This window comes from Bufo gargarizans, chromosome 4, assembly GCF_014858855.1.
Source record: "Bufo gargarizans isolate SCDJY-AF-19 chromosome 4, ASM1485885v1, whole genome shotgun sequence".
NCBI classification, from domain to species: domain Eukaryota; kingdom Metazoa; phylum Chordata; class Amphibia; order Anura; family Bufonidae; genus Bufo; species Bufo gargarizans.
The window spans coordinates 59,002,309-59,010,490 of NC_058083.1; the positions used below are offsets into that span (position 1 = coordinate 59,002,309).

The window sequence follows — 8,182 nt, forward strand, 5'->3', positions numbered from 1 at the left end:
CCCCCCCTCTCTCGCTCGGTGCTGGCTCCCCCCTCCTCTCTTGCTCGGTGCTGGCTCCCCCCCCTCCTCTCTGGCTCGGTGCTGACTCCCCCCCTCCTCTCTGGCTCGGTCCTGGCTCCCCCCTCCTCTCTCGCTCTGTGCTGGCCCTTTCCCCCCTCCTCTCTCGCTCGCTCAGTGCTGGCTCCGTTCCAGGCTCCCCCCCCTCTTGCTCGGTGCTGGCTCCCCCCCCCCCCCCTCTCTCGCTCGGTGCTGGCTCAGTTCCAGTGTGTGCTCCCCCTCCTCTATCGCTTGCTCTCCTCTGCCCCTCCTCAGCCAACCACAAAACGCCACCAGGAACACGTGAGGTTCTGTTTTAGACAAAGAAAATTCTCATTTCTTTCCCCCCTTTGGCCCCCAACCTAACCAGCCCCCCTCCTTCCAATCAAACTGCAATATCAGAAAGAGGGTGGGGGGTAGGAGGAGGAGTGGGGGGCCGTTGGGGGGCGTGAGGAAAGAACACCTGACTGCATCCTCAGTGCCGTGCAGCACCGGGGTTTATGGGTATGTCCCTTAACCTTTTTCCTGGGATTTTGGCTGGGATGTAGAGGGGAAGTGAGGAGAGTGTGAGACAGCGGCAGGGACACCGGAGCCAATGAGGACACACATTGCTGAGTAAGATCTTTTCCCTGGGATCCAGGCAGACGGATGGAGCTTGTGCCCTCCTCCAGGATAAGCTGCTGTGGGCTCCGTCTCTCGGGTCTGTGCCAGGAAAGGGGATTCCGTGTGACAGTGGTGCTGCATCGGGCCCCGCGGCGCTGGCAGGCTTTCTACCGGCTTCTCTTGTTTATTTATGGGCGCGTGTTGTGGATGGTGCTCCGGTGTTGTCAGCCGTGTGTGATTACAGCGTACCGGGATCCCCTGTATATGGCTGCATGTATAGACAGTGCCGGGATCCCCTGTATATGGCTGCATGTATAGACAGCGCCGGGATCCCCTGTTTATGGCCGCACGTATGTATAGCGCCGGGATCCCCCTCCGCAGCGTCACATTGTCTGTTTGTAAACAGCAGCAAATATTGTGCAGGAACGGAGGAGTCGCCGGGTGTTCTCCAGACTCCGCTGGAGTAGACGTGTGGGCTTGATAATGAAGAAGAGGGGACTGACTTTACCCAAACCTGCTCCCTGAAAAATCTGACTGTTGATGTAATAAGTAGCATTTCACCAAGATTCAGCCGGATAGATTCGCACCGTATGTGTGGATGTGACTGTAACAATCCAGACGGTCCAGGTGTGACTATGACCACGTGGAAGTCCAGTTGTAAATCTTATTAGAGGAGCTACAGGTGTGAATGTGACTGTAAGAGTCCAGATGTGAGAGTGTCGCAGTCTAGAACTGTGTGATACTGTAAAAGCTACATGTGTGAATGTGACTGTAACAGTCCAGGTGTAAGAATGTCACAGCCTAGAACTGTGTGATACTGTAAAAGCTAAAGGTGTGAATGCGACTGTAACAGTCCAGGTGTAAGAATGTCACAGCCTAGAACTGTGTGATACTGTAAAAGCTACAGGTGTGAATAGAACTGTAACAGTCCAGGTGTAAGAATGTCACAGTCTAGAACTGTATACTACTTTTAAAAGCTACAGGTGTGAATACGACTAACAGTTCAGGTGTAAGAATGTCAGTCTAGAACTGTGTGATACTGTAAAAGCTACAGGTATGAATGCGACTGTAACAGTCCAGGTGTAAGAATGTCACAGTCTAGAACTGTATACTACTGTAAAAGCTACAGGTGTGAATGCGACTAACAGTCCAGGTGTAAGAATGTCACAGTCTAGAACTGTGTGATACTGTAAAAGTTACATGTGTGAATGCGACTGTAACAGTCCAGGTGTAAGAATGTCACAGTCTAGAACTGTGATACTGTAAAAGCTACAGGTGTGATGAGGACTGTAACAGTCCAGGTGTAAGAATGTCGCAGTCTAGAACTGTATACTACTGTAAAAGCTACAGGTGTGAATGCGACTAACAGTCCAGGTGTAAGAATGTCACAGTCTAGAACTGCGTGATACTGTAAAAGTTACATGTGTGAATGCGACTGTAACAGTCCAGGTGTAAGAATGTCACAGTCAAGAACTGTATACTACTGTAAAAGCTACAGGTGTGAATACGACTGTAACAGTCCAGGTGTAAAATGTCACAGTCTAGAACTGTGTGATACTGTAAAAGCTACAGGTATGAATGCGACTGTAACAGTCCAGGTGTAAGAATGTCACAGTCTAGAACTGTATACTACTGTAAAAGCTACAGGTGTGAATGCGACTGTAACAGTCCAGGTGTAAGAATGTCAGTCTAGAACTGCGTGATACTGTAAAAGTTACATGTGTGAATGCGACTGTAACAGTCCAGGTGTAAGAATGTCACAGTCTAGAACTGTGATACTGTAAAAGCTACAGGTGTGATTAGGACTGTAACAGTCCAGGTGTAAGAATGTCGCAGTCTAGAACTGTATACTACTGTAAAAGCTACAGGTGTGAATGCGACTGTAACAGTCCAGGTGTAAGAATGTCACAGCCTAGAACTGTGTGATACTGTAAAAGCTACAGGTGTGAATGCGACTGTAACAGTCCAGGTGTAAGAATGTCAGTCAAGAACTGTATACTACTGTAAAAGCTACAGGTATGAATACGACTGTAACAGTCCAGGTGTAAGAATGTCACAGTCTAGAACTGTGTGATACTGTAAAAGCTTCAGGTGTGAATGCGACTGTAACAGTCCAGGTGTAAGAATGTCACAGCCTAGAACTGTGTGATACTGTAAAAGCTACAGGTGTGAATAGAACTGTAACAGTCCAGGTGTAAGAATGTCACAGTCAAGAACTGTATACTACTGTAAAAGCTTCAGGTGTGAATGCGACTGTAACAGTCCAGGTGTAAGAATGTCACAGCCTAGAACTGTGTGATACTGTAAAAGCTACAGGTGTGAATAGAACTGTAACAGTCCAGGTGTAAGAATGTCACAGTCAAGAACTGTATACTACTGTAAAAGCTACAGGTGTGAATGCAACTGTAACAGTCCAGGTGTAAGAATGTCACAGCCTAGAACTGTGTGATACTGTAAAAGCTACAGGTGTGAATAGAACTGTAACAGTCCAGGTGTAAGAATGTCACAGTCAAGAACTGTATACTACTGTAAAAGCTACAGGTGTGAATGCAACTGTAACAGTCCAGGTGTAAGAATGTCACAGTCTAGAACTGTGTGATACTGTAAAAGCTACAGGTGTGAATAGAACTGTAACAGTCCAGGTGTAAGAATGTCACAGCCTAGAACTGTGCGATACTGTAAAAGCTTCAGGTGTGAATGTGACTGTAACAGTCCAGGTGTAAGAATGTCACAGCCTAGAACTGTGTGATACTGTAAAAGCTACAGGTGTGAATAGAACTGTAACAGTCCAGGTGTAAGAATGTCACAGTCAAGAACTGTATACTACTGTAAAAGCTACAGGTGTGAATGCGACTGTAACAGTCCAGGTGTAAGAATGTCACAGCCTAGAACTGTGCGATACTGTAAAAGCTACAGGTGTGAATAGAACTGTAACAGTCCAGGTGTAAGAATGTTGCAGTCTAGAACTGTGCGATACTGTAAAAGCTACAGGTGTGAATGCGACTGTAAGTGTCCAATTGTGAATGTTTAACAGTATGTCATTGTAACAGCTACAGGTGTAAAACTGGCTATAGCAGTCCGGATGTGAAAGGGTAACAAACTAGGGCTGTAACAGGTGTGAATATATCTGCAGCAGTCTAGGTGTGCGGGTGTAACAAACTAGGACTGTGTGTAACGGCAACATTCTAGATTTGAGAGTGTAACAGTCTAGAACTGTATGATAAAGTAAAAGCTACTGGTGTGAATGCGACTGGAGAAGTTCAGATGTGAGGGTGTGACAGACTAAGTCTATACGTGACTCTCTCAGTCCAGGTGTGAGAGTGTAGCAGTCTAGAACGGTATGGTACTGTAAAATCTACAGGTATGAATGTACCTAACCATCCATCTGTGAGTGTCAACTGTCTGCCGTTTACAACAACAAGTGTGAATGTGACTGTAGAAGTACAGACAGATGTGTGGGTGTGACAGACTAAGTCTCTACGTGACTCTAACAGCCTGGGTTTGAGTGTAGAAGGGTATGGTACTGTAAAAGCTACAGGTGTGAACATGACTGTAAGAACTGAAGGTGTGAATGTGACTGTAACAGTCCAGTTGTGAGTGTAAGGCCACATGGGACTATGAGTGATGGTTGTGTGACTCCCTCTGTCTAGCAAGCTGATGTCCCGGCTGTTGTCGGAACCAGCTGTGACTTTCACTGTGTCGGGACTGTTGTGATGTTGGCTCCTTCACCCTGACAACATCCTTACAGAAGTTTACCGTGTGTGATGTCATGGAGACGTCCATTGTACTTTACCGTGTGTGATGTCATGGAGACGTCCATTGTATTTTACCGTGTGTGATGTCATGGAGACGTCCATTGTACTTTACCGTGTGTGATGTCATGGAGACGTCCATTGTACTTTACCGTGTGTGTTGTCATGGAGACGTCCATTGTACTTTACAGCGTGTGATGTCGTGGAGACGTCCAGTCCTGGTGACAATTCTCACTGGACGGTTACAGTCACAAGAACACCTTCGCCTATTACAGTCCCAAGTAAATAGCAGTCTATGACTTGTCCTTTCCCCTTACCAGGTCTTCCTCCGTTTTACAGCCGTGTTACCTTTCCTGCAATCCTGAAAAACACTGGTGTATCTTCCATTTCCGAATTTCTGTATATCTATGCAGAATTCCCATTCAGGGCAATAGAAAAGCTGTGTGAGACCCCCTGATGTATGTGACCTCGTCCCATAGAAATATCTTGTAGAATACATTTTTATTTTGCCGCAAGAAGTGATGACTGTGGCTGGCGTCCTGTCAATCGCAGAGGTGGCGTCCCCCATTACACCTCGCTAATATATTGAGTGGAAACTTCGATTCTGCTGAGAGTCCTTCTCTCTTTGTGTCCGCGCGGAGCAGCGGGTATAATACACATGCCAGCTCTGCTTTATGCCCTTATTGTCTGCATAACGACGTGACCTCATTGACCCCCGAGGGCAGTAAACTTTCTGTCACTGGGGGCCCCCGAGAACTTAGCAGAACAATGGGTTCATCTTTGGGAATGAAGGGGCTGCTGCAGAGGTTAAGGGGGCCGATTGTGAGCAGCTTAGCATCTCAGTGGCTGCCTCTATTGACCTTGAACAAGTTTGTGAACCCCTCCCCCCCTTTTCCAGAAGCAGGGTTGGCGGGGGATGCTTTATGGGGATTGTGACTCAGATTCTTCCTTAGTGATTTGCTGATGCCTGTGACCGTAGCCTCCATAGTTTTGCATATTCTCCCTTTTAGGCCTCTTTCACCCAAATTCAATGTGCCCCTATAGCAGTCCTTAAAGGAATACTGTCAGCTGGCCCGAGAGGTACGTCTTTTCTGAAGACCTTCATTGCCTCCTTCTTTAATTGCATTGGACTTGAAATATTTGGGAAAAGTTATGGAGCTTAGGCTTTGCAGGGAAGACCAGAAAGTCGAAGCCCCCACCTTCGGATAGGCCCTATCATTAGAACGTACACTATGACGGCGACCAGCAGAAGGCAGCCCCCGTTTTCTCTACTACTTCAGAATTTGTTACAGACTGGAAATTATTCTCTGCTTTTTATTAAAGACTGTGGACGCCTTTGGGGCAAATTTTTTTGTGATTGAATTTTACTTATTTTGGGCATATTTTTTCAATTGTTCAGCCGTTTCTGAGATACAGGGGTTAAAAATCATTCCGTTTGCATGCTGTCACTTTCTTGACGGCTGGTGTAGCTCTTATCTCTGATCCCCTCACCTCAGAAACAGGATTGAGCTATAATGAGTGTTCAAGTGGTCAGGAGATCAGAGATAAGAGTTACACATGAGCTGTCAAATGATGGGATTCAAAGACAACAGAAAGTGACAGCTTGCAAACATACAGATTTTTTAACCTGTGTATCTCGGAAACTACAACATTTTTAAACCCGACGTAATTAACCGTATGGCGGTCGGAAGTTTAAAGATGGCGCCCGTCCCTAAGCAGAGCGGGCGCAATAGCCACGAAGTGCCTGCTGTTTCATACAGCAGGCAACCGCGGCTAATGTACCCAACTGGTGGTAATGCTGATCGCGGACATTTAACACTTCAGTTGCCATGGTCAATCTTGACCACGGCATCTGAATGCTGAAAACCTTGAAGCACGTGCTTCCGGGTGTGCTCCGGCTTCCCTCTGCAGGGCTCCAAAGAAATTGTAAAATGCTTATAGACTCCAATGCTAGTGCTTTGGAGTCTATGAGAAAAGCAATCCAATAATTGCTTGTTATAATTCCCTAAAGAGAGAAAAGTAAAAAAAAATAATGTTTTTATAAATAAAAAAATTAAAATTCAAAAACATAAAAAATATAACTACTTTAATACTGCTCCTATGTACAAGAATATAACTACTATAATACTGCCTCATATGTACAGGAATATAACTGCTATAATACTGCTTCTATGTACAAGAATATAACTGCTATAATACTGCTCCTATGTACAAGAATATAACTACTATAATACTGCCTCCTATGTACAAGAATATAACTACTATAATACTGCTCCTATGTACAAGAATATTACTACTATAATACTGCTCCTATGTACAAGAATATAACTGCTATAATACTGCTCCTATGTACAAGAATATAACTACTATAATACTGCTCCTGTGTACAAGAATATAACTACTATAATACCGCCTCCTATGTACAAGAATATAACTACTATAATACTGCCCCCTATGTACAAGAATATAACTACTATAATACTGCTCCTATGTACAAGAATATAACTACTATAATACTGCTCCTATGTACAAGAATATAACTACTATAATACTGCTCCTATGTACAAGAATATAACTACTATAATACTGCTCCTGTGTACAAGAATATAACTACTATAATACCGCCTCCTATGTACAAGAATATAACTACTATAATACTGCCTCCTATGTACAAGAATATAACTACTATAATACTGCTCCTATATACAAGAATATAACTACTATAATACTGCCTCCTATGTACAAGAATATAACTACTATAATACTGCTCCTATGTACAAGAATATAACTACTATAATACTGCTCCTATGTACAAGAATATAACTACTATAATACTGCTCCTATGTACAAGAATATAACTACTATAATACTGCTCCTATGTACAAGAATATAACTACTATAATACTGCTCCTATGTACAAGAATATAACTACTATAATACTGCTCTGTATGGATGAGTAGAGGATGTGGTCATCACTGTGTAGATTTTCTCTGATACTCTGCTCTGGTTCTTCGTTGGGGTTGTTACATTGTAAATTATTGTCCGCTTGTGGCTTATGTCAGGAAGCAGATAACATGGAGATAATGGGGGTTATTGTTCACTGTTTCATTGTGTGGGTCACTGTATGAACCTCGGTGCTTATGTTACTGGTATGGAAAGTGTTTATGTAGCGTTGTATCACAGTAGGCCGTAGTACTGTGCTGTAGAGTCCTGAGTGTGCCCGGATGGAGTGGTTGGATTGTGTAGGATGCCAGAAGTAGTCCTGGGCATGGGAAGTATCGCCCCATTCCTGGTGAACAGGAGAAACTGCTGTTTATGAATCACCTAAACTGGGAATCACACCATCCATCTGGAGCAACATGAGAAGGTCTACAATCCTGGCCAAAGGTTTTGAGACTGACACTGCTTCAGTGTTTCTGGATCTTACAGTCAGATGTATCTATGTTTTCATAAGTTTTTAAAGTTTTCTTGACAAATCCATGAAATTTATGGAAAGTCTTAATATTTCTGGGGTTGAGCCTTCTTTTTCTTCAGCTGCTGGGACAAACCCTGACTGATGACAACCCATTCTTTGCTTTGGGTTTATCACAATTTCTGTGCTTTTGTTTGTCCTTCTGCTTTTTGAGGATTGACCAGAGGTTCTCAATGGGAAGGAGATTTAGGGAGTTTTCTGGCCATGGACCCAAATTCACTGAGGCACTTAATGATCACTTTTCCCGTGACATCATGTTGGAAAAAGCATTGTCCATCACCAAATTGCCCCTGGTTGGGAGACGTTGCTCTCGGCGGTT

At 44.2% G+C, this 8,182-nt stretch overlaps 1 protein-coding gene across 6 annotated transcripts in view; it reads left to right on the plus strand.

Moving 5' to 3' along the window:
- Window positions 1-8,182, plus strand: part of DNMT3A (DNA methyltransferase 3 alpha) — a 122,879-nt gene that overhangs the window by 69,609 nt on the left and 45,088 nt on the right. Inside the window, exon 1 of one of the 6 annotated variants that reach the window (XM_044288870.1) lies at window positions 233-540. The exons of the other annotated variants lie outside the window; for them this stretch is intronic. The gene's annotated coding sequence lies outside the window, so the exon portion shown is untranslated. Of the gene's footprint in view, window positions 1-232; window positions 541-8,182 lie in introns of those variants that run through there. 6 annotated transcript variants of the gene reach the window in all.